Genomic DNA, 27,374 nt, shown 5'->3' on the forward strand with positions numbered 1-27,374 from the left:
CAGGCTGTCCAAAAGATCTGCATCTCCTGAATAACTCACCAGGGACAGGTCTGAGGTGAATGTGAAATATCTATTCATTTGTCCCACCAAGTTATTTACTTTTTAGGACAATATACTGAATACTTATTGGTTTATGTTTCTATATTTGTTAATGTTCATTTAAGAGTTTTTTTTTGTTTTAAGCATTTTATCTGTTGGAAGAAATAAACTGCTGTTTGGTGCCTGATACCCATGTTGTATATTGAATACTTTTTCTAAAAGAGACCCTGTTACTCACTTTTTAAAGAGATTCTAGGCATGAGTCATCGCTCAGCTTTGTTTTGGAGGTTTTCCTTAGTTACTTGGGGGTGAGGGCATAATAAACCACAGTAAGAGAGAAAACTGACCTCTCTGCCCTTTGAAGTCAGGTGCCCTGACTTCTGTATTCTGCATGAGTCTAGACAACTCTATTTCTTGTTGAGTTCCACTGGACTGTGGGTCATGGTGTGTTTACCATCTGAGTCATCTCTGGGGGCGAGATGGGCAAGGTAATCTGAATTCAATTCCCCATTGCATAAAATCATGTAACCTTTCATTGATCTACCTCTTCAGATTTTCTTTCCTTTACATTAAATTTTCTTTTTTTAAGAATAAAAATCAATTTTCTATCCCTCCCATTCACCCCCATTTAAAAATAGAGAAAAAAGAAAAACAAACCCTTTGTAACAAACACACATAGTAAAGCACAAAACAAATTCCCATATTGGTTATGTCCAAAGACCTATTTTTCAGTTCTTTTTTATGTGTTGTCCTCCCCGTTAGAATGACAGTTCCTTGAAGGCAGGGGTTGTCTTTCTTTCTACTTGTGTTTGTATCTTAAGTGCTTAGCAAAGTGCCTGGTATAGGGTGAGTCCTTAATTTATAAATGTTTGTTAACTGACTGACTGACAATCAGAACTCTGAGTTTCCCTTCTTTGTCTGGAGGTGGGGAACATGCTTTATTATTAGAATCATGTTTGGTCATGGTGTTGAACTGAGTTGTTTGTCATCATATAACCTCTTTTGATTGATTTTCAAGGAGGTCTAGCTCCCCACCACACCATATTCATGTATATGATGAAGAGAGAGAGAGAGAGAGAGAGCGCGAGAGAGAGAGAGAGAGAGAGAGAGAGAGAGAGAGAGAGAGAGAGAGAGAGAGAGAGAGAGAGAAAGAGAGAGAGAGAGAGAGAGCTGTGATTTTGTAAGCTTGGTAACTGCCTGCTCATAAGATTCCAAGTCCTTGGAGAACAGGAATATTGAAGTAATCTCAAATTCCCCTCAGCCATCACCTTTCCAAAATTGTCATTTGAAGTTTCTTCTCAGAGGGCACAAGGGGGCTGGGAATCTGACCTTTTGTCATCACTAATTAGTTGTTTAATCTTAGATGAGTCATAACTTCTTGTATGTCTCAGTCTCCTCCTTACATGTAGAATGTGGATAATACCTGCTTAGAACTTATAGGGCAGTTTTGAGGATCCAGTGATATAATGTGCATACAAGTAACTTGGAAAGTTAGAAAGTCAGTAAAGATAAAAGAAAGCATTAAGACCATGGAAGTGGTAAAAAAGAAGGTAGGAAAAGAGTAGTTTCAAGGACCTGGCAGCCTAAATTCCACCCTCAGCATGGGGACCAAGGACACCTCCTAGAGTTCAAGCAGAGCCCAGTGACAGCCAGCTGTGACAAGAAGGGTCAGAGCCCTGTTTCCAATGATATCCTAATATCCCCACAGAGATACTGCCTCTGAAGCCACTAGGTCACTCACGTCTACCCACCACCTGCTCTTTTGGCTGTTGGGCCAGGCCCCTTGACGAGGGCAGAAGGTGCCCTATCAGGAATAGGAGCCTAGTCAAATAGCATCAGGAAAGAGGCCTTTGCCAAGAAGGGTTCACAAACAACAACAAAAATTATAAATAATCAGGAAGCCATCTCCTCTGTCCCTGGGAGGGCATGTTTGAGAGACAGAGAGGGCGGGAGACAGGGGAGCCAGGGTTATTGCAAAGCTATTTTAAACTCCAAGTCAATGCTAACCAAAACCTCCAGGCTGATTAAACACGACCTGTAGGGCCATGGGGTGCACAATGAAAAAAAATAAGCCTTCCCATAGAGGAGCAGAGGCGGCAGCTCTCCTCCTATTTATTGGTTTGAAAGCCCATAAGGGGCCAACAGGGGGGAGGGGGGAAAACTTTAATATCTGAAGGGAGAGATCAAAAGCAGTTGACATTCCTGGCACAGTACTAAAGTGCATGTATCTTTATATGTATAATGTTATAGCTGAAAAGACGGGGGGAAAAGGCATTTCGTTTCTTAGTGGAATCAAATATTGCCACATGTTCTTGATCTTAAGTTTGTTGTCCTATAATCCAACCCAATTTATCTGACATTGAGCATTTCTGATGTGAACAGTTAACATGCAAAGTTAGCCCAAGTAACTTTATCTACATTTTAAAACATGAACTTAGTTTAATCACTAGAAATCATGGGGGAAAGATCCCTCGCCCTGAAAAGCCAGGCAGTGGGAGGAGGGTTATGGGTGCCCCCCTCGGTTCTTTCATCTTCCTTTTGGTAATGCTGGCTGAGTTCCTTGGTGGAAATGACTTCCTTAAAGTAGTTATTCCAAGAGAAGCAGATCCCTTGGGGATTTCTCTCTGGGCTACTAAAGGGAAAAGAAAAGGGAGTTCTCTCTGGTTAGTGATCAGGTATCAATACTGAGTGCCTGCACCCAACCAGACATGGCCTTAGAGCCAGAGCCAGCTCTCAGAAAAAGGAGAGGTTGGTAGGGTTTGTCCCTGGTTCCTGGAACGAGGGCCATGTGCAGAACTGAATGTTAATGGGTCCCAGAAATAGTTATGGTCACATAAAGATATAAGGAACTGGAATGGGGGAGACTTCCAGATGGAACTAGGCTTCTCCAAATGGAGGAAAGTTGCTGGGTGGTTATGGCCCTTCCTCCTACCTCCCCTTTTTGGCTTCATTTCCCATTTCTTGATGCCCTCCTCCCCTCAGGAATCCAACCCAAGCCTGCCTTCCTAAGTGCTAAAATTATCCTCCCTTTCTCTCATCCCCAAAATAACAGGGCCATTCTCTGATCTCAGGTGTTAGTACTCAGGATGGTGACTGATCAGCTAATTCACAATAAGGTGTTAGTGACTGAAAGTGGTATCGTAAGTTATTCCTGCCAATGCTATTAGCATATTAATAGAAGAATCTCGGAGAAAACAAAAATCCAAGGAGGCAACATAGTATAGCAGAGTGCTGAACTTGGAAGACCTGGGTTCAAATCCCACCTGTGACACTAGCTTTGCAAACCCAAGCAAATGACTTTACCTTTTTCAGTGTCGGTTTTTTCATCTGTAAAAAGAAGGAGTTGCCCTGGTAGACTTCCAAGGTCTCTTCCAGCTCTAAATTCACTACGCTCTGATTCTTTCTCCAGTAGAATATAAGCTCCGAGAGAGTAGGAGTCCATTTTTTTTGTCTTTGCATTTCCACCACCAACACTAACACACTATAGTGATAGTGCTTGCATACAGTGAGTACTTAATAAATGTTGGTTAAATGAATGAATGAAATGATGTCTTAAGTCAAAGAAATTTAATGGTAGGATATCAGGGGTAAGGACAGGTTTGAGAGTGAGAGAGATTTCTTTCTTTTTCTTTTTTTCCTCACAAAATTACAGGATTGAAAGGAACGTCCAAGGTCTTCTAGTGCAACTTGTACCTCAATAGGCATTCCCCTTGATCGCATCTAGGACACATGGCCATCCATCCTCTGCCTGAATGAAGATCTCTCTCTCTCTCTCTCTCTCTCTCTCTCTCTCTCTCTCTCTCTCTCTTTCTCTCTCTGTCTGTCTTTAAAATAGTATTTTTCCCCAGTTACATATCAAGAAACTTTTTACCATTCATTTTTACAAGATTTTGAGTTCCAAATTTTTTTCCCTCCCTCACTCCCCTCCCCTCTTTGGAAAAAGGTAGGCAGTTCTATATAGTTTATGCATGTGCTATCATGTAAAAATATTTCCATATTAGTCACAGTTGTGAAAGAAGAAACAGATCAAAAGGAAAAAAAACAGGAGAAAGAATAAAGTAAGTGAAAAAACAACATACTTTGATCTGTATTCAGAATCCATCAAATTTTTATCTGGATATGGATAACATTTTACTTTGTGAGTCCTTCATACTTGTCTTGGATCATGGTGTTGCTGAGAACTGAGTCATTCATAGTCGATCATCACACAATGTTGCTGATACTATTTACAATGTTTTCTGGTTCTGCTCATTTCACTTTGCATCAGTTCATACAAGTCTTTCCAAGTTTTTCTGGAATCTCCCTCATTTACTTTTTATTGAACAATAACTCCATTACATTCATATACCACAATTTGTTCAGCCATTCCCTAATTGATGGGCATCCCCTCAGTTTCCAATATTTTGCCAACAAAAAAAGGGCTGCTACAAATACTTTTGCACATGTAGGTTCTTTTCCCTTTCTATGTTTCTTTGGGATATAGACTCAGTAGTAGTATTGCTGGATCAAAAGGTATGAACAGTTGGTTGTCCTTTGGGCGTAGTTCCAAATTGCTCTCCAGAATGGTTGGATCAGTTCACAATTCCACCAACAATGCATTAGCATCCCAATTTTCCTACATCTCCAGCATTTATCATTTTCCTCTTCTGTCATATTAGCTGATTGGATAGGTGGGAGGTAGTACCTCAGAGTTGTTTTAATTTGCATTTCTCTAATCAAAAGTGATTTAGAGCACTTGAATGAAGATCTCTGATCATGGAAAGATCACTAATCACTACTTCCTGAAGGACTCTATTCCATTTTAGGACAAAAATTATTTGGATGGTTTTCTTGATTTTGAAATAACATTCACCCCTCTGACACTTCTCCCCAGTACTATATTCTGAGATCTGGCAGAACAAGTTGACTTCTTCTTCCATTTGACAGCCTTGCAAACACTTGAAGGCAGCAAGTATATCCGCTCACATCTTCTCTGATCAGGGAAAAACATTCTTTGTTCCTTCAGCCAGTTCTTATATGGCCAAATCTCTAAACCCCTCACCATCCTAACTCCCCTCCTCTGGAGATCCTGCTCTTTGAGTAGTGTAGACAGAGGCTGGAGGCCGCCCAGTGTACAGTGAACATAGCAAGATAATTCTAGAAGGTTTTTGAGAAGGGAAGGGAAAAGAAAATTGTCATGGCACCTTGAAGACTGTCAAGAAAAAAAGAGACTATGTGCATTTGAGTTGAGAAGATCTTGTCTAGGCCACATCCAGACAGGAAAAAGGAAGGAAAAGAAAAAAAGATAGTTTAACCCCTAACCCTGATGTTCATCTCCTTATCCCACTTCTTCCATGAATTACTGCCTCTCTTTCTGAATTGGAGGATGAACAGAAAAAATTAACTTCACTTAAGAGAGCAGTGTGCTTAACTGAAACAACTACTGAGCTGGTCACTAGGGAAAGGAAAGGGAAGGGAAGGAACATGGAATAAGCATTAATATGGTACCTATTATGTGCCAGGCACCAGGTTAAGTACTTTAAAAAATTAAGCACAGAAACATTTTTATTCTTTTTTAGTTACAAATTCTCTTCTTCTCCTTCCCCTCTTTCCTACCCAATGAGAAGGCAAGAAAAACAAAACCTACAAATATGTGTAGCCATGCAAAAATAAATTTTCACATTATCCATATTCTAAGTGGTTTTTTTTTTACAAATATTATCTCATTTGATCTAGTCTTCCTCAGGTGACTGGGGTCTAGACTCAGCTCTGCTTTTTAATTGGGATTAATTATTTCACCTTTCTGCACTTCTACTTTATTTGTGATGGAAAGAACTGCCCCAACTGCCCTCCTGGCAGAAGAATAGATGAGATGTAGGACTGAATCCTGGACTGGCAGAAGAATAGATAAGATTTAGGACTGAATCCTAGCTCTCCTATTTACACAACTTGCATGACTCTGGGAGAGTAATTTAAGCTCTATGGACTCAGTTTCCCTGTTGGTAAAAAGAGGAGGCAGAGTAAATGTTCTCTAGGGTCGCTCCCGGATCCCCTTAAATCTTATTCTCCTCTGATCCTAGGGAAGGCCCCTGGAAACAAAAGTGTGTTAGCAGGGAATCCTAATGGATTCTCCCATGATGCAAATGAAAGGCCATGGACAGGGAGTTATTGGGAGACCTTTTTTCTCACCCCACTGCCTCTGAATTATGTTACCACCCTGGGCAAGTTATTTTGTCTCACTTTTCTCCTCCGTAAAATGAGAGTGTGGGACTACTTGATCCCTGAGGTATGAAACTTGTTCCTCCAATGAGACTAAATAGAATATAGATATTTCAAAGGTTAACAGATGTCCCAGGTGACTGTTCTGGACTCAAGTTGCTATTCCTGGCTCTAATTCTGCTTCATTTGGGCAAGTCCCAATTCCCCCTTCTATGTGCCTCAGTTTCCACATCTATTAAGTGGGGATCATTTCCTCTCTTTGGAAAAGCCATGGAGATTAATTGGATTTAAATGGACATCTGTAAAGCATTGTGGGCTCCTGGGAGAGGGAGCATATGTGTCTTAGGGGATCTGGCTCCTGTTACATGTGGAAGTCCAAACTCTCTGCTGGCTGTGGGGAACCAAATGGCTGGTGGGTTATCATCTTTGGTTGGGTTGACAGCCTTGGGCCTCAGCGACATGACAGTCCTAGTCTATGGACAGCCATTCAGACAAGGCAAGCAGAAGCATAGGCTTAGGGGCTCTGTCCAGTCTTCTCTGATTCCAGCTACTCTGGCCAGGGGAGCAACTTTATGTTTAAGAAAGAACTCTGGTCAAGAGAGGCAGGTTAGTGGATTGGGAAGCATATTGGACATCATGCAGCATGGTTCAGTGGGAAGAGCAGCAGCATTGCAGGCAGAGAACCTGGGTTCAAATCTTACTTCCGTCAATAATCTGTGGGACCTTGGACAAGTCTCTTTAGGCCTCTGTTTTCTCATTTGTTGAGGAAGAGGGTTGGACCAGAGGCCTCTCAGGTCCCTTCCAGCTGTGGATACATGATGTGATCCGATTCTATGTCAGGGAATGTGCATTTCAGTCCCACTTTTTCTGCTTTTGTGCCTGGATGATTTGGAACAAACCTTGATTTCTCTTTCAGCCTCAGTTTCCTAATCTACATAATTAAAGGGTTGGACTGGATAATCTCTAAGGTCCCTTTGAGCTAGGATGCTTGTGATCTCTGAGCTCATTTGTGAGGTTGGTTACAGAGGTGGATTGAAAAGGATAGTTCATTGAGAAAGATTCCTGGGGACTCCCTAATGTGGCTTGGGTTTGACACACAGGTGAGGAGCTCTTGGAGTATGTTGATGTCTTAATTTGATGAAACATGGATGACAACTGGGATAAGAAATGTACACATTCAATTTTTCATCTACTGCTCTGCATGATGCATGCTACTCACCTCGACATTAAGCTATTTTTGCTGTGCTTTGTTTTTCATGTATTATTTTCATTTCATTACCCCCTGGGATCAAAATAGCAAACTCTGCTTAGGCATATTTTGAACAAAGCAGCACATACCCTCAGAGAGAAATTATGGCTCTCCTCTACACATAAGGTGATACAACAGTAAGGTTGGTAATCAGGAGACTGGGGTTCTAATTGTCTTAGGTTCTAAGGACAGTATACTGGAAGTTGTGTCTATCTTCAAATCCATCCATCCATCCATCCACCCATCCATCCATCCATCCATCCATCCACCCACCTATCCATTCATCCATCCATCCATCCATCCATCCATCCATCCACCCAGGTTTTAATCTTACCTTTTATATTTACTAGGTCTTTAGCTAGGGACAAACCATGTATCATCTCTGAGCCTCAGTTTCCTCAGCTACAAATTGAAGATGATGAAACTTGTTGTGATGCGATAATATGTGTAAATTGCTCCATAAGCCTTAAAGTGTTACATAAAATCCATTTCTTATTAGTCCTGGTTCCACCTCTTGGCTTGCTGCATGACCTGGATTACAGGTCATTTTATCTCTCTGATCCCCCATTTCCTCATTTATTAAATGGGCTTCCTTGCACTATTTGCTTCTCATGGGAGTAATGAGAATATAGGGAGGATGGATGTGAAAATTCTTTTGCAAACTGTAAAACACTATGCACAGATGTGGCACTGCTATTAACCCAGGGACTGACTCCAATGGTAGGATTTCAGGCACCAGGGCAGGCCAGTTTGAAAACTATTTTTGGAGATGGTAGTATAGTACTTTCCATGTCATTCAAATCACACCATGCTTGGCACTCTTCATGGAGAATGTTGAAGAGTTTAGAAGAAAACATAATGCTCAGACCCCAAGAGTTCCCCTCATACATCCTGTAGTCACTGAGGCACTTTGTAGGAGGACCCAAGTCAGTGGGCTGGCCTCTGTGGTTTAATAAAGCCTCTGAATAAATGAAAACATCTTGGAGGTGGCAGTGAGGCATCTGCCCCGGCTGTGTTGCCCCTCTGTGTGGATGCTGCAGCCAGCTGAGGGGCCATATAGGCCATGAAGAATTCCCCCATAGGAGGTAGTCTGTACAGCATGCCCTGAGCTGCTCCATGACTCACTTTCTCCCAGCCCCAGGATTCGAGGTCCCTTGATCTGAAGGACAGAGAAATTGGAAACGAATGCTCTTGTCTGGCCCAACAGGGACACCTGCTGCTCTGTGGATATTTTGCTCCAAAACACTTTCTGGTGCTTTGAGACTGGTTTCTTTTCCAGGATGTGTCCAGTCCCTTCGTTGGGCCTGGGTCTCAATGCTGGGCAATTTGGGCTGGTAGCTCTGCCTCCTGTCCTCTTCTCCCCTGGCTTGATGGTCCTCTAGGGCAAGGTTCCAGGCCTGTTATAAAGTGCCCAGCTCAGATATCTCCCTTCCTTACTAATTGTGTATCTGTGTATTCTTGTATCTCCTTTCAGGGCCCAATATACATTTTCAGGTTCTGTAGAACCACTGGACTTCTCCAAGACTTGCCCAAGGCATGCGGGAGTAAAAGGATGCAGACTCTGATGCTGAAGTCTAAACCTTTCTCTTGGTGCTGGAGAAATTGCTGAGCTGTCTGAAATCCAAACAGAGCTAATGAAGTGGAATAGGGAGTTAAGTTTTAATTACACAAATGAAATACTTGGCAGGAGAAACAGGAAGATATTCCCTTACTAAGGGAATGATGCAGTGGTGTCGACTGCTGAGGTGCTGGCCTGAGGAGGTTGCCTTGGATGGTAGGGGGAGAGATGGATTATCCATTGACCTGCCCATCATTTAGATCAACCAACAGCAAAATCTGATGTTTGAGAAGAGCGAGAAGGCCAAGTTTTGATCAAGTAGGGAAACTGAGTCCCAGGACATGGAAAAGAGGGTGGACCCTAGGATAGAGGGGTATAGACAGAACTTTATGTCTGGAAAAATCCTTGGAATCCTGGAAAAATTCAATGCTTTCATTTGAACTAGGGGATCTGGACCCATCAGGGAGAAATGAATTGCCCTAGGTCATACATGTAGTCAGATCTCCTGATCCTGGTCAGTGTTCCTACTACACTACGTCATTGCCTCAGTGTGGCCCCCAGTCATTCTCCTGTTCCCCAACCCCTTTCTCAGTAAACTCTCCCTGCAACTGCAGTGAAGTGCAGCCATTGAAGAAAAGGGGAGATTTTGAGAACAGACTGAAATGGAGGGGAAGCTCACTGAGGGGTGGGGGTCCCAGAGATTTCTCAGTGACTGAGAGAATCCTTTCTGTTCATCTCTCCACAGGACACTAGTAGATGTGGCTGCCTGGTAACTGCTTTAAGAGGCTTGCTGCAGGACACCATAGCAGTGGTCCAGTTACTAGATTCCCCGTGTATGAACTCCAAATTCAGTCTCTCTCAGTCTCTCTCTGTCTCTGTCTCTCTCTGTGTCTCTCTGTCTCTCTCTCCCTCTCTCCCTCCCTCCTTCCCTCTCTCTTTCTCTTTGTCTCTCTCTCTCACTCCCTTTCTCTCTCTCCCCTCTTTTCTGTCTGTCTCCCTCCTTCTCTTTCTCCTTCTCTTTCTGTCTCTGTCTCTCTTGCTCTCTTTCCTCCCCACTTCCACCCTGAGTCTGTCTTTCTGTCTCCTTACCCCCACCCCTTGGGTCACCCACCTCCTGAACTTGGCATCAAATCATCTGTCCTAAATTGGAAGATGACTTTCTGTAGAAAATCTTTATTGAACAATTAACAAGTATATATGAAGTACCTACTATGTGCCAGACACTATACTGAGCACTAAGGATACCAAGACAAAGAATAAGAATGAAACACTACATATAAGCTTATAATAGGAGAAACAAGGAACTAGCTACACAATATGTATACATATTATATACTATATTTACATATGTAACGCATATATGTATATACAACATACATAAAGCTAATAAATACAAATCTACACACAGTAGTTAAATGTCAGGTAGTTTGGGAGACAGGATCACTGCGGGGGGTGGGGAGAGGGGATTGGGGGAAGGATCAGAAAATGTTTCATGCAAAAGCTGGTGCTTGAGCCGAGTCTTAAAGGAAGAAAGGGGCTCTTTGAGGCCGCCTTGGTCCCTCCGATACCCTCCCTTCTGCTGCTTGCTTGTTCCTCCCCCTTCCCTACTGCAAAACAATGATCTTTAATCATCTGAAGAGAGAGGTGTACAAACCAACCGATAGGAGAGTGAGCCTGAGAGAGAGAGGAGCGTGAGGGAGACTCTGCTCTGAGAACCCTTCAGAGTAGATTGAAAATAAACTTCTGATTATCTTTTCATAAGGATTTGAGCTGGAGAGTCAGAAAGGTCACACTACAGAGGAAGAAGCAAAGTAAGGGAGTCTTATATTACTTTAGCGCTGCCCCTGCCTGCAGCTCTCTGGGAATGTAATCTCGCTTCCCCACCTGCTCTCTGGGATTTGGTGCTTAGAGCTAGCTCCTCTACACCTTCTGTCCCGGCTTCCTTTCTATTCTCCCCATCCTAATTGTTCGTTCCTTCTCTCTCTGAATTCATCAGGCTGAGGAAGACCATTCCCTTGCTTTAACTCAGCGCCTAAGTCTTTGGTGAAGGAGTTGGGGAGATAGAATAGAGATGGGGGTCCCAGGGCCCTTTCCTCCCATCCCCTGAGATCACGGGCCTCTCATTCTTCCACATCACGTTAGTAGGAAAGGCAAAAAGTGATGGGTCCAGAACGAGAAAAGGCTCTTCTCCTCTGCTTAGCCGTGGGAGAGGCCCTAAAAAAATCTATTAGTCCAGAAACTAAGTTTTATACAGGGGAAAGTGAGGCAGGGAGAGAGGGGGAATAACTTGTTCCAAGTCACAGAACTAATGTGTTAGTGAGTCAGACTTACCCAGGTCTCCTGATTGCCAGCTCAGTGATCATTCCCTACACCACATTGCCTTCTAGGTGTGTGGGTGAGTGGGCTATTGAGTAGTAATAAATATAATATATTTTAATAAAAATATAATAATAGCCTGTATTTATGTAGTACTTTTAAGGTTTGCAAAGCACTGTACATATGTTTTCCCTTTTAATCCACATGACAACCCTGGGAAGTGGGATCTCTTCTCATCTCCATTTTTATATATGAGAAACTGAAGACGAGAGAAATTAAACGCCTTGACCAGCATCACACAGGAGGTAATTTTGTTTTGTTCTTTTCTTTTCTTTTTTATTAAACTTAAATACAAAAACTTAAATACACAATAAGAAAAAAGAAATATGTTATAAGCTTAAATATTAAAACTTAAATGTAAAATAAGAAAAGCAAAAAAAGCATTGCCGTGTGCACAGCAGAATGTAAGACAGCATCCAAAGTACACAGCAATAAACTTCTATTTCAAGAAAGCTTATATAACGAATACTACCCATTGTGTTCAAAGCTGTCCATCTTTTCTTTGCTTCCTTGTAAGTTTTCTTTTATTCTCTGCTGTGCACTTTTTACTTTGTTCTTTTCCCCTCTTCCTCCCCTCCCCCTGCCCCCAAGAAGAAGAAATACACACACACAGACATATGTATACATGGATACATATTTACATGCATACTCACAAAGATATACATGCAGACATGCACACATATCCATACACTTACATACATATACTTCGATGTCTATAATTATACTCACACATAGACATATACATTCATATGCATCTATATAAGACCACACCATACTTGTTTGTCCTATTTCTCTGAGGGTGGATAACATCTTCCGTCATAAGTCCGAGTCTTGCCATGTTTTTTCTAAATCCACTAACTTGGCATTTCCTATGCCACAGCAATATTCCATCCTTATACTTGTTATTTTAAGTAGTCTAAAACAATGTTGATTAATATGGCTGACGTATAATGTAGTCCCATATACACACATATACATATGTATGCATAGATAATAAAACTTTAAGGCAGGATTTGAACTCAGGCCTTCCTGACTCCCAGTTTAGGGGTCTGTTCACTCTAGCAAGTTGCCTCTCTAATGGGCTTATAGATCTATGGCTAGAAGGGATCCTAGAGGCCATTGAGTTCAACCCTTTCATTTTGCAGATAAGGAAACTGAGGTCCAGGGTGATTAATTGACTTGCCTAGGGTCACACAGGTGGTGAGGTTTAGAGCTAGTCCTCTGCCTCCCTGGGTTCTTTCCACTGCACTATATCGCCTCTCATGAAGGGAGACCCAATGCATAAAGACAGTCTACCAGGTTTGTGGTAAATACCGTGGGGAACACAGAAGTGAAGGACAAGGCTTCTGCCCTCACGGAGTTTATAATCTACAGTAGAAAGTGAAATGGCAGCTTGATGCTATATGGTGCAGTGGCCCAGAGTTAGGATCACCTGAGTTTAATCTGGCCTCAGATACATACTACCTGTGTCACCCTGGGCAAGTCATTTAACCCTTTTTACCTCAGTTTCCTCATCTGTAAAATGAACTGAAAAAGGAAAAGATTCATTATCTTTGCCAAGAAAACCTCAAAAAGGGATTGTGGAGAGTCAGACACTGCTAAAAGGATGGCTGGACAATAACAACAGGATAGAAAAATAAGATCTAAACACTCAGGACAATCACAGAACAATAGAAGACTTTTATGCTTTAAGAATCCCTTCAATACCAGTGCTCCCTCTGCTGATACAAGCACAGTCCCTCCAAGGATCTACTGTATCCTCTTCAATGCACATTTCTGGGCAGAGCACACACTTAATAAATAGCTCTTGAAGTACCAGAAAAAGAAAGGTGGAGCCAGGAAGAGGCAAAGAACCTGTGACCAGAAAACTGCCCACTGTTGACCCACCTCCTCTGCTTCAACAATGGCTTCTCCTTAAACATGGACAACAGACTAAATTAAATGGAAAGTTAAGTATTAAATAGTTAGAATTTTACAGATATTTATGAAACAGGCAGCTCGCCATTTCCTCCATCACTGTCTATTTATAGGAGCTGAATTCTAATAAACATAGACTTTGGGGCCAAGAAAAGGAAGGTCACTAGTGCATGCTTGCAGCTTTATTGATGCCTTGTCAATCAATCCCTTTTATTTTGTTGTTTAATTTTTTTTAAGTACGGGTAAGCACTTTCCCAGTTAATAGTTCATTTATTGAATGACTCAACAAATCAGCTCATCTGGGCCGCGAACAGCGATGGCTGATTATCAACTTTGTGGCTTGGGGTCGGAGGGTAAATTGACCCCTTGCACAGACTTCTCCTTTCAGGGGAATTGCTGAGGTCTTTGCAAATTCAATCCCTTTCAATAAACCCACTCCTCCCCACCCTCTCCACCATCTAAGCAGTGCTCCAGAGCCTGGCTTGCTGTAGAAAGCAAAGGACACATTTTGACAAATGAATGCTGCCAACTATATTGTCGTCCTCTAACTTCGTTAGAACAATGAAAGGGGAAATGGTTAATCTAATGAGTTCTGGCCTCCAGAAAAAAGCTGGAGCCTAATTCCTTTAGTCTCAGATGGATGGTGCAATATTTTGTAACTTGGAAGCCCTTATACCTCCGAGCTCTCACAGTGCCCGAGGGGCCCCATTGGCTTGGGAAGAGAGGACCGTCATTCTAGAGCTGGTACAGCCATTTAGTTCAACTCCTTTGTTTTACAGATGGCAAAACTGAGGTTGAGTGAGAAGGGATTCCAAGCTAATGGATACCATGGGAATCGTATGGGTTGTGATTAAACATGAGTGACTAGAACTTTGTAAACAATTGTTTTCTCAAAATAACTTGTCCTAGAACACGGTCCCTTAACAGATCATGGCATTTTTGATTTCAGACACATAGGTTCATAGATTTGGAGCTGGGAGGGACCTTAGAAGTCACTGAGTCTACTGCCCTCATTTTACAGATGAGGCCCAGAGAAATGAAGTGACTTATTCAGAGTCACATAACTAATAAATATCTGAGGCCAGACTTGAATTCAGGTCTTCCTGATTCCAAGTCTAGTGCTCTGTCTATTGACCTATGCTTCCTTTCCCCTTCTATCTTTCTTCAGGATTCTTATTTATTTGCTAAGATTTTCAAGCTCCTATTCCAAACCATAGTCTCAGTGATAGAAGGAACCTCAGTGACCATTGACCTGTACCCATGCCTGAACAAGACTGTACTACAACACCATTGAAAACTGGTCTTCCCAAAAGAACTGGAAATTGCAGGCACGGCAATCAGTTGGGGAATGGCTGAACGAGTTGTGGTATATGATTGTGATTGTGATGAAATACCACTGTGATCTTAGATGATGGTAGAAAAATATGGATAGACTTGCATGAACTAGTGAAGAGTGAAATGAGCAGAACCAGGAGAACATTGTATACACTAACAGCAATATTGTTTTAAGAAAAACATTAAGCAAACAAGTCACTTTGACTATTATAAATACCCAAATCAGCTACAAAAGGCCTATGAAAGAAGATGCTATCTGAATCCAGAGGAAGAACTGATAAATACAAATGTACAGAATGACTTTCCAAGAACATCACAGATTCCCATTCTAACAGTGTCTAATGACAGCCATCACTAAATTTGAGGTAAGGGGGAAGGGAAGAAAAAAAAAGAAAGAAAAAGGAATTCACACGATGACTTTATTAAACATTTAAAAAGAATAACAAGTTCAATATAACAGATTTGCAGTTTCATGTGCAATGATTTTTTTATTATACTGTGTTATGCAAATGCTTGTTTTATTCCATAAATTAAAAATAAAACAAATGATTTTTTAAAAAGTGGTCTTCCAGCCTTTGTTTGGAGACCTCTAGTGAGGAGGGCCCACGGTCTCTTGAAGTAGTCCATCTTTTTTTTAATAGTTTTAATGATTAAGGAGTTTTTCCTTACATCCAGTTTAAATCTAACTTTCTGAAACTTCCACCCATGGGTCCTAGTTCTGCTTTTTGGGGCCAAACAGAACAAGTCTCATTTCCTTTCCATAATATAATCCTTCAAATACTTGAATTCAGTTGTCATGTTCCTCACACAACCCCCTCCCCCAACCCAATCTCTTCTCTATGTCAAACTTCTCCACTTGTTTCAATCAATCCATATAAGAGGGTCTCAAGACCTTCACCACATTGGTTACCTTCCTCTGGATGCTCTTTAGTTTATCAATGTCACATAGATATGTTGCTGTCACAACTTCAAGCACAATGTTTCCAGGCTAGTAAACATTAAGTCTATTGGTAAAGCTATGATGGAACCACTATTTATAATCCTCAAGAGGGAAATGAAGTAGAAGGAAAGGGCAGAGGCAGAAAAATGATGAGAGTGAGAGAGAGACAGAGACAGAGAAAGACACACACGCATGCACAGAGAGAGACAGAGGGAAGGAGTGAGGAGAGAAAGAGGGAGAGAGAGAGAGAGAGAGAGAGAGAGAGAGAGAGAGAGAGAAAGAGAGGAGATAATTCTTTCCTTCCTTGCTTCCTTCCTTCCTTCCTTCTTTTCTTGCCCTTAGTAGCACTTCCTGACCCTAGCTCTAACATTCTTTCAATTATACTATGCTGTCACTAAATAAAGCAGGGAATACATGGGAAGGGTTTGTTGATTTAATTTCCAGTGTTTTTAAAGAGCAAAAGCCACCAGGCCATTGAATCAGAAAGTTTATAAGCATACTTTCTAAAGTGACAGCAATGGGCATCCATACAAGTTATTTAGACCAAACCCACAGAAGAACCCATTTTTATAGCTACAAGTTAACCATCCCTCAAGGGCAGCTTTGAGGGGACCCTCTCATTTGTACACATTACTAAACCTTTGGTTCCAGGAAATGTTGCGGCTAGGAGAGTCCCTCTTGGTCCATTGTCTTGCATCTGCTGTTCCTCCTTTGGTCAGCCAAAGGATGCCAGAAAAGATGGAAATATTTAAAAATACATCATCATCCCAGATCTGGAGGCTTCACTAGGAAATGTGCGATCAACATTCCCTGCCTTCACATGAATACATCCCCCAACTTACCATCAGAGCCAGTAGGCTATTTAATCTCAGAACAGACTAGAAAGAAGGGGAATCGAGGGAAGGGGATAAATGTCCGGGATGAAAATGTTATAACACCAAAGAGCAAGTCTTGCTGAGATTGCTTCACTCTATTCTTAGCCCCATCACACAAATGGAATAACTATATTTTCAAGGATAGAGATCCTTGGTTGCCTATGAACTGCTGCATAGCGCACCTGGCATCTGGGTAAGAGAGGGTTACAGGACCCTGGGCAACATGGTGGGGTCTGCGCTCCTTCTTTATCTGAACATAAGGCTATTAAAAATTAATCGAGTCACCATGGGATTGGAGGGGGGGAAGGATTACTTTGGTTTGTTTAAACTGGCTTAAACAAAGGAAACAAAGGGTAAGGCTAAATAGACACTTCTCGACACTTTCCCCCTTCTCTGCAGAGGTGGAAGACTAGGGACATAAGACACCGTATAGAATGTCACACTTTTTTGATGTGTTAGTTAATTTTGCTGACCTTTTAAAAATTTCTGTAATCTTTGTTCCAAGAGATGACTCTCTAGGAGGTGAGGGAGGAGGGATACATTGGGAAATGTAGATGATGTAAAAACAAAAGATATCAATAAAAATATTAAAAATTAAATTGGTGTTTCTCTGGATGAAAAAGTGTTTCTAGTGGGCTTTCCTAGGGATTTATACTGGAGTGGTCTTATTTAATATTTTTATTAATGATCTGAGAGTCAGAAGGCATTGACGATGAGTTCTTCTGGGTTGTGAAATACTAAGCTACTGGGACTCATTTTTTTCACTTACTTGTTTCTATCCTAGGAATGAATTGATGTGTCCATTGCCTCTCCCTTCAGTACTAGGGATTGTACGGGTGAGTCTCAATTCTTCCTTTGTTGTTTTTGTTTATTTCTTCGTTTTTGCTAATCCTGCCACCTCCAGTTGTCTGAAGGTCAGCAAGCCCTTTCTCTCAAGAGAATAAATCCCCTAGTCATTATTATTATCATTAACGTCCCTGTCCAAGAAGCTCCAACGATCTGTTTGGAGAAACGATACTAACCCACAAAAAAACAGAGAAGGATACAGAATAGTACATGACCGAGTGCTAAATTGTAGAAGATAGATTGTAGGTCCTACAAAAATTCAGAGAAAGGCTTGACGAGCCATGGAATACAGAGGAATAACAGGACGGGGATTCAAAGCCCGACTCCGATGCTTACTCCCTGGGTGACCTTGGGTAAGCTTTTTAATCTCTCCCTGAGCTTAACTTTCCTCATCTGTAAAATGAAGGGATTGGATTAAATGGTCTGTGAGGTTGGACCCTCGCAACCATACGTTTCTGATTTTGTGAAGAAGTATGGACTAGAGAAGACTTTAAGGAGGTGGGACAAACTGGACCTTGAAGAGTGGGTAGGATTTGGATAGAGGGAGGTCTGGGTTTGAATCGTACTAAGTATCTCTGTGATCTCGAGCAAATCATTTGGTTTTTCTGGCTCTCAACTTCCTGCTCTGGAGAGAGAGAGAGACAGAGAGAGAGAGAGAGAGAGTTGGGAGTGAGGTGAGAGAAAGAATATAAACTCAGGCAATAATAAGCATAACACATATATAGTTCCATAAGCATCCAGACTGATTGGAGTGGAAGTTGATTTTGGATAGCACTGGGAAATAAGATAATGTTGGCCTGTGCAAGGCCTTGAAAGCCAGGCAGAAAAGTTTGAATTTGATGAAATAGACAACAAGGAGCCATTTTAGGCTCTTGAGAATGCAAGCGACCTGATGTTCAGTTAGGTTTCCTTAACTCACAGTGATAGCTATGGTAGGACAAGGATTGGGGCCTATCGACAGATGTTTCTTCACTTTTATCTTCTGAAGATGCTCAACCTTCCTTTAGCCTAAGGTTCCTAGAAGTTGGGATGGCAAGATAGGTGGGATTTTCAGAAGCATGCTGTCCTATTCATGGAAGGAGAAAGGACTGGGATTTATTTTATCCAGATTGGGCCCCTTATATCTCCCTCTCTGAGAACAGCCTTCAGGGAGAAGGAATGTCTAAGCAATCGTGCCTTTCATTTTACTAACACTGCCTTACCATTTTGACGATCCAGGGGAGCCAAAAAGAGTGTGCATTAAGGAGATGATTTAGGAGAATTTCTCATGAAATGGAAGGAGAAATCCAGGAAAAAAAGCATTTCAAAAAAAATCAAGAGATTTGAGGAATTGAACACTTGTAAAAGAACCTGCCAGCCTGGGATATAGGGGAAAAAAATTGATATTAATGAAACATCATGAGCAAATTAAGACAGCCAAAGTGCTCTCAGATGTCTGTGGGGACCGTTCCTCAGATTAGCTTTTGGAAAAAGCTAACGTGTAAAACTTCCCTATAAACAAAAGTATTTTAAGAATTCCAACTCAGAGACATTCCTGGCTGACATCGCTCATACTGTTTGGAATACACTTTATTAATTCCTGATGGTGATTGGGCTGGGGAACATTTGCACTAGCACTGGGGGTAGGTAGCATAGAGGGGTTGATGTCAGCAATGGGGACAGGGCACCCTCGGGGTGAATTCACCCCTCTCAACTTTCTGTCCACTGGGTATTAGTCCTTCTTTTGGGGACTTATTATTGTAAATGAGGAGGAATTCTTTCAGCCAGTGTAGGGTGAGCATTCACTTCCTCCATCCAAAGTGAGGCTTAAAACCTTCAGACTGGATTGATCCTATCATCTGACTAGATATAAATGAACCAACCCCACAATCTATGGAATTGTGAGCTATTGGTTTCACCATTACAGGAGATGTCCTATTCCAAGAAGCAGCACGGATAGAATACTGGGCAAGAGTCAAGAAAACCGGGTTTGAATGCTGCCTTGGGTATTTGCTAGTGGTGTGACCCTGGGAAGGTCATTTAATTTCCCTCAGCCTCAGTTTCCTCTTTTGTAGAATGGGGGAAATTGTGAATAATTGTAGTGCTACTTCACAGGATTATTGTGTGGAACAAATAACAACCCTGTGAGGGAGCTGCTACAATCATCCCTATTTTACAGTTGAGGAATTGACGCAAAAAGAGGTTAAGTGACTTCCCCAGGGTCATACAGCTAGGAAGTATCTGAAGCTGGATTTGAACTCAGGTCTTCCTGACTCCAAGCCCAGACCTCTATCCAATGTGTCACTTAGCTGCCCTAGCTCTCTGAAAGAGGGAACATGAAATACATACTATATTCCCAAAGGTTCAGGGATGCAAACCCTGGGGTCCCCTGAAACATGATGCTACTGGGAAAAAAAGAATTCTGGATTTAGAGTCAGAGGACCTGAATTAAAATCATGTCTTTGTCGTTTATTACCTGCATGATCTTGGGCAAGTCTCTCTACCTCTATGGGCTTTAGTCTCTTTCTGTGCAAAGTGAGGGGCTGGGCTAGAAGCCTTCTAAGATTCCTTCCTGCTCTAAATGTGTCACGATGACACTACAAATTTCCTGGCTCTGGGAAGCACCAGCTGAAAGTTTTTTCCTCTCCCAATCAGTTGTGAGACTCTTTTGCTATGTGCTTCTTCTGTCCTGGCACTCTCCACAGCTTTTAAAGGGACAGGCGAGGCAAACGGGCTGCACAAGGGGATGCCGAGGAAATGGTTTCCCAAGCATCAGTGACCACATATCCTCTTCAGGTTCCTTCGTCCATTCTTGTGCTTGGTGAACCTCACCAACGAGAGAAGCATCTCCCGTATCAAAGCTATGGCCCCCGGGACTGGAATGGAGTTTGTGGCTCCACCAGATGCATCACCCCCTTGGTAGTGCTCAGCATGACTCCAACTCCCTTCTCACCCGGCAAGGTCTCGTTTTCCTTCTGCCTCCAAGGGCCATAAAAGACTGTTGGAGTCTAGGATCCAAGCCTCGGTAAATGGTGAAGAGGAAAGAATGCTAGAATCAGAGGATCTGGGTTCAAATCCTGCCCACGTCACTGTGACAATGGTTTGTCACTCAATCTCTCTGGAGATTTAGTTTTCTTATCTGTAAAATAAGAGTTTGGGCTAGTTCTCCTCTGAGGCTCCTTCTAGCTCTAAACCTATGATCCTATGAAATTTAACCATAGACTAGGTCTTAGGGAGTGAAGGGGAAGGCCAGAGAAGGTTGGGAGCATAGGGGTGCCATCATTGGGCAGAACAAGGGCACTAGGTCCCCCAGATGATTAAGGGAAAGGTTCAGGGTGCTAATGACAGCCTCCGTCTCTGCCCTCATTTTCCCACAGCTCCTCAATACAAATTTCCCCTGACCACTGTCAGTGGAAGGGGGCAGTGCTGAGCAAGTTACTGTGGGAGAGATTTCTGTGCTTTACAATCAAGAGGTGATAAGTGACAGGTGAGATTGGGGGTAACCATGAAGACTTAAAAAATTCAGCTGTGCCTGGGCTTCTGCCATACCTCATCTTAGGTGCAGCTACCTGGCATAGTGAATAGAACTCTGGGTCTGGAGCCAGGAACACCTGAGTTCAGATTTGATCTGACACTCACCAGCTAGGTAAGAGGGGACAAGGTTGCAAGAACTTTGAATGGCAAATATGGGATTTTATATTTGACTCTTGAGGAATTAGTGAGGGAGCCACTCGAGTTGATGGACATGCTCACACTTGTATTTTAGAAAGATCGATTTGGGAGTTGAATAGAGGATGAACTGCGGTGGGGAGAGACTGAGGCAGGGATATCAACCAACAGGCTATTGAGATAGTCCATGTACAGATGACATGGTTACCAAATAAAGGTAATGAAGAAGGTAGCAGTTACTACTTACTCATGAATCTATTTTTTCACAATAATGATATTAATTGCTAGCAGTTAGATAGCCCTTTAAAATTTGCCAAGTAGGGAGCCAAGATGGCGGCTGGTAAGCACGGACTAGAGTGAGCTCCGTACACGAGTCCCTCCAAAAACCTATAAAAATGGCTCTGAACCAATTCTAGAATGGCAGAACCCACAGAACAGCAGAGGGAAGCAGGGCTCCAGCCCAGGACAGCCCGGATGGTCTCTGGGTGAGCTCTATTCCACACGGAGCTGGGAGCTGGGAGCTGGGAGCTGGGAACGGAGTGGAGTAGAGCCCAGCCTGAGCGGCGTGGACGATCCAGACCAGAGGCCGGGCGGAGGGGGCCCTAGCGCCCTGAATACGTGAGCAGTTACCAGACCCCTCGACCCACAAACACCAAAGACTGCGGAGAAAGTTAGTGGGAAAAGCTGCGGGAGTGGAAGGAGTTCGCGGTTCGGCTTCCAGCCCCGGGGGCAGCGGAGGTGGGGCAGCTACAGCTGTTGTTACTTCCGGCTCCAGGCCCACCTGGTGGGGGGAAATAAGTGGCGGATCACAGCAGGGGTGCACAGCCTGCCGAAGATCTGAGCCCAGTCTGGACTGGGGGTCCTTGGGGAAGGAGGAGTGCGGCTCTGACAGAGCTGGCACCTCCCCCCCAAACGTAGAACATAGAACTCTGTAATCTACAAGCAGTCATACCCCACTGAAAAACTCAAGGGTCAAGTTAGTTGGTTGGGAATATGGCCAGGACGCGAAAACGCGCCCAGATTCAGTCTCAGACTTTGGATTCTTTCTTTGGTGACAAAGAAGACCAAAACATACAGCCTAAAGAAGACAGCAAAGTCATAGAGCCTACAACCAAAGCCTCCAAGAAAAACATGAACTGGCCCCAGACCATAGAAGAACTCAAAAAGGATTTGGAAAAGCAAGTTAGAGAAGTAGAGGAAAAATTGGGAAGAGAAATAAGAAGGATGCGAGAAAGCCATGAAAAACAAGTCAATGACTTGCTAAAGGAGACCCAAAAAAATACTGAAAAATACACTGAAGAAAACAACACCTTACAAAATAGACTAACTCAAATGGCAAAAGAGCTCCAAAAAGCCAATGAGGAGAAGAATTCCTTGAAAGGCAGAATTAGCCAAATGGAAAAGGAGGTCCAAAAGACCACTGAAGAAAATACTACTTTAAAAATTAGACTGGAGCAAGTGGAAGCTAGTGACTTTATGAGAAATCAGGATATTATAAAACAGAACCAGAGGAATGAAAAAATGGAAGACAATGTGAAATATCTCCTTGGAAAAACCACTGACCTGGAAAATAGATCCAGGAGAGATAATTTAAAAATTATTGGACTACCTGAAAGCCATGATCAAAAAAAGAGCCTAGATACCATCTTTCAGGAAATTATCAAGGAGAATTGCCCTGATATTCTAGAGCCACAGGGCAAAATAGAAATTGAAAGAATCCATCGATCGCCTCCGCAAATAGATCCCAAAAAGAAATCTCCTAGGAATATTGTTGCCAAATTCCAGAGCTCCCAGATCAAGGAGAAAATACTGCAAGCAGCCAGAAAGAAACAATTTGAATATTGTGGAAACCCAATCAGAATAACCCAAGACCTGGCAGCTTCTACATTAAGAGATCGAAGGGCTTGGAATGCGATATTCCGGAGGTCAATGGAGCTAGGATTAAAACCTAGAATCACCTACCCAGCAAAACTGAGTATCATGTTCCAAGGCAAAATATGGACTTTCAATAAAATGGAGGACTTTCAAGCTTTCTCAGTGAAAAGACCAGAACTGAATAGAAAATTTGACTTTCAAACACAAGAATCAAGAGAAGCATGAAAAGGTAATCAAGAAACGGAAATTGCAAGGGACTTACTAAAGTTGAACTGTTTTGTTTACATTCCTACATGGAAAGATGATGAGTATGATTCATGAGACCTCAGTATTAGGGTAGTTGAAGGGAATATGCATATATATATATGCATATATATATATGTTTATGTATATATATAAGTGAATGTGTATGTATGCATGTATCTATGTGTATATGTATGTATGTGTATGTATGTGTATATATATTTATATGTAAAAGAAAGAGAGCAGACACAGGGTGAGTTGAGGATGAAGGGAAGAGAGCTAAAAGAAATAAAATGAAATTAAGGGATGAGAGAGTAACTTACTGAGAGAGGGAGATAGGGAGAGATAGAATGGGGTGGATTATCTCCCATAAAGGTGGTAAGAGGAAGCAGTTCTAGGAGAGGAGGGGAGTGGGCAGGTGAGGGGGGAATGAGTGAACCTTGCTCTCATCAGATTTGGCCTGAGGGGGAATACCATACATACTCAGTTGGGTATCTTACCCCACAGGAAAGAAGAGGGAGGAAGATAAAAAAAAAAATAAAAGGCAGGGGGATGATGGAGTGGAGGGCAGATGGGGGTGGAGGTAATCAAAACAAACACTTTGGAAAGGGGACAGGGTCAAGGAAGAAAATTCAATAAAGCGGGATGGGTTGGGAAGGAGCAAAATGTAGTTAGCCTTTCACAACATGAATATTGTGGAAGGGTTATACATAATAATACATGTGTGGCCTAGGTTGAATTGCTCAACTTCTTAGGGAGGGTGGGTGGGAAGGGAAGAGGGAAGGGAATTTGGAACTCAAAGTTTTAAAATCAGATGTTCAAAAACAAAAAAAACTTTTTGTATGCAACTAAAAAATAAGATACACAGGCAATGGGGCGTAGAAATTTATCTTGCCCTACAAGAAAGGAAGGGAAAAGGGGATGAGAGGGGAGGGGGGTGATAGAGGGGAGGGCTGACTGGGGAACAGGGCAACCAGAATATACGCCATCTTGGAGTGGGGGGGGAGGGCAGAAATGGGGAGAAAATTTGTAATTCAAACTGTTGTGAAAATCAATGCTGAAAACCAAATATGTTAAATAAATAAATTGCATTAAAAAAAATTGCCAAGTACTTTACAGATCCTCACAACAACCTTAGGAGGTAGATAGTATTATTTCAAAAATGAGGAAACTGAGGAAGACTAAGTGACTTGCCCAGGATCAAGCAATTCATAAGGCTGGCTTTGAATTCAAGTCTTCCCAATTCTAAGTGCAGAACTCTATCCACTCACTGTGCCATCTAACTGCCTCTATCTCTATGTAATTTTTGTGAGAATTATCTGCGTATCTATTGAGGGTGTCCTTGATGAAAGTCTGAGAAGGGAACAGGTGGAAAGGTGCAGAGGATATATGATTCCCACTGGTTGTTTATTGTATATAAGCATTTGACTCTGTAGAACAAAGCAGCAGCTTAAAAGATTCTCCTTCAACAAGTTGATGAGGATGGGAAGGGGACAGGAGAACATGCCATTCCCTCAGGCAACTCTGGTGCTGATCTGCATTGGCAGAGGAAGTTTCCCCACTGGCCATTCTTTACACCAATGAAATCACTGTTTTGGACCAAAGAAGGAAGGAGGCAGAGACAGAGATAGAAAAAAACAGAGAGAAAGAGAGAGACATAGAAAGACAGAGATACAGAGTTACGGAGACAGGGACAGAGGAACAGAAAGACAGAGACAGACATAAAGAAGGACAGAGAAAAGGCTATCTTATAGAATAATAGGCTGCCTCAGGAGATAGTGGGCTCCACCTAAAAGTTGGATGATCACTCATTGGGGATGTTGTAGAAAGAAATCTTGGTGATACAAGTTGGACTAGATGACCTCTGAGGCCCCTCTCATCTCTAAAATTCTGTTCTCTTATGCATGTGCTGGGACCATGCAAAATTTTTTGATAGCTGAAATTGCAGAGATAATAATTTTGTGGTCCTTTGATCCTGATTGTTAATATCAAGTGAAGCATAAAACAGGTGTTCAGCACTGTCATGGAGAATGTCCTTCACAGAGTCCAAATGAAAGAGAGGTTCCCTTTAGGAAATGACGGTCTCCAGATGCTTCTGATCGCAGATGATACAGTGTTGATTGCCCCAGAATACTATAGGGCGTCCTTAGTCAGATGTATATGAATCAAAAGAGATTGTCCCAATAGTCCACACAGGAAAACACACACACACACACACACACAAATAGAGAATGCCTGTTGTTCATGTTATATAACATATTTGGGCACGTAGCCCATCAAACTAATGCATCAGAACCTGTCACTTAGGCTCTCCAGAGGGACAGTGAACTGGTCTGTCATACACAATTAAATAGGAGGAAGAAAATGAACTGAATTGCATTTGTGAAAAAAGCAATGTTTTTAATGACTCCAAGACACACACACACACACACACACACACACACACAATCTGTACAACACTAATATTCTCACAGAAATGCTATCTGGTTGCAAGCCATGGAACACTATGATCTCAGAAGAATCAACACTGTTGCTAACCCAAAGGATGATGGAAGCCTGAATAGTGGGCCTTTGTTGGACTTAGCTGGGCAAAGGTAAAATAGGAATAGCTAATATTTATATAGGACTTTAAGATTTGCGAAGCACTTTACAGATAGTATCTCATTCGATATTTACAATAACTCAGAGAGGCAGGTGCTAGCTAAAGTGGTGCAATGCAGAAAATGCTGGACTTGGATTTACGAAGACCTGAGTTTGAATCTTGCTTCAGACACTTGCTAGTTACACGATTTTGGACAGGTCATTTAATCTCTGTCAGCCTCATCTGTAAAATGGATGTAATAATATCATCTGCCTCACAGGATTATTGTGAGGATCAAATAAGAAAACATGTAAAGGCCTTTGTAAACCTTGAAGTGCTATATAAATCATAGTGATTATATAAATGCTAGCTTATTATTTTAATAAGGCTGAGGAACTTGCCCAGGGCCTGAAAATTAGTTACTATGTGAGGTAGGAGTTGAGTTCAGGACTTTCTGTATTCTAGCCACTATGCAAAGGGCATCTGAGGAAAAGCTATGATGGGAAAAGAAAGTGGGCCTGTTATAGAGTGAGGGTAAGAGCTAAGAAATGTACAGCCTGAGTACAACATTGGTATTTAGAGAATTTTTAAAGGATAGATGAAGGCCTCAAATGGGTTGGGCCTATCATCATTGGAAAAGGAATGGGAGGGCTTAGACAAGAGTCCTCCAGCATTAGAAAGCACAGATAGATGTGTACCACCTGAGTAGCCCTTTCATTCTCTAGTCCAAAAGAACAAATGCTGATCCACTCCTCCCTTCCTGCACTCATAATTGCTGTGTTAATCTGTACATAGGTATATGGAATGGATGTGGATAGGTCCTATTTTCTCTATCAATTAATATACGCATTACAAATATTTATCAATTGTCTACTCTCTGTAATGAACTGTGCTAGGCAATGGGGATAGGTATAACATTTAGGTAATGTTTAGAATCCCTCCTCTCAATGAGCTTACAACCAATAAGGGCCTTTAATAATGTTGAATGGATATGTGTGATCTTGGACAAATTACCTCACCTCTCTTAGCCTCAGTCTCCTTATTTGTAAAATGGGAAAGTTTTATTAGATGACCTTCAAGATCTCTTCCAGCTCTTCCTCGATGATCCTATGAACGAATGGTGCCCAAACAAAAAGCTAGAGCAAAGATTTGCACATGACACCAGCAGTGTAGTCCATCTTGGTTCCTAACCTTTGTCCTGTTTATAGGATACACTTTAACACATTTTAAACCTCTGAGATCATCAGTTTTGCTCAGGACTGTTCTATGGGGCCTCTGCATCTATGATAACCTTGTGGCAATTGGCTGGTTGTGAACCAGCATTTAAACAGGACAGATACAAGAAGGAAACTTCTACTTCAATGAGTCATGGAGTAAACATCTTAGAAGAGATAAAGTTTTGGGAGATATTTAAACACTAGGAGAAAGAGAAGGTGATGACCCAGGGAATGGATGAATGCTTGTGTATGTGTATACCCCACATGTGTTGGGATAGAGGCAGACGAGCCAAGGTTTGGAGGTCAAGTCGACAAGCATTTAGTAAGTATGTACTACGTGCACTAAGCACTGGGGATACAAAGAAAGGTAAAAACAAAGATTATTCCTGCCTTCAAAGGAACTTACATTCTAATGAGAAAGACAACATGCAAATAGCTGTACATAAACAAGAGATATGTAGAATTTATCAAGGGTGC

This window comes from Trichosurus vulpecula, chromosome 3 (genome assembly GCF_011100635.1).
Source record: "Trichosurus vulpecula isolate mTriVul1 chromosome 3, mTriVul1.pri, whole genome shotgun sequence".
Lineage (NCBI taxonomy): Eukaryota > Metazoa > Chordata > Mammalia > Diprotodontia > Phalangeridae > Trichosurus > Trichosurus vulpecula.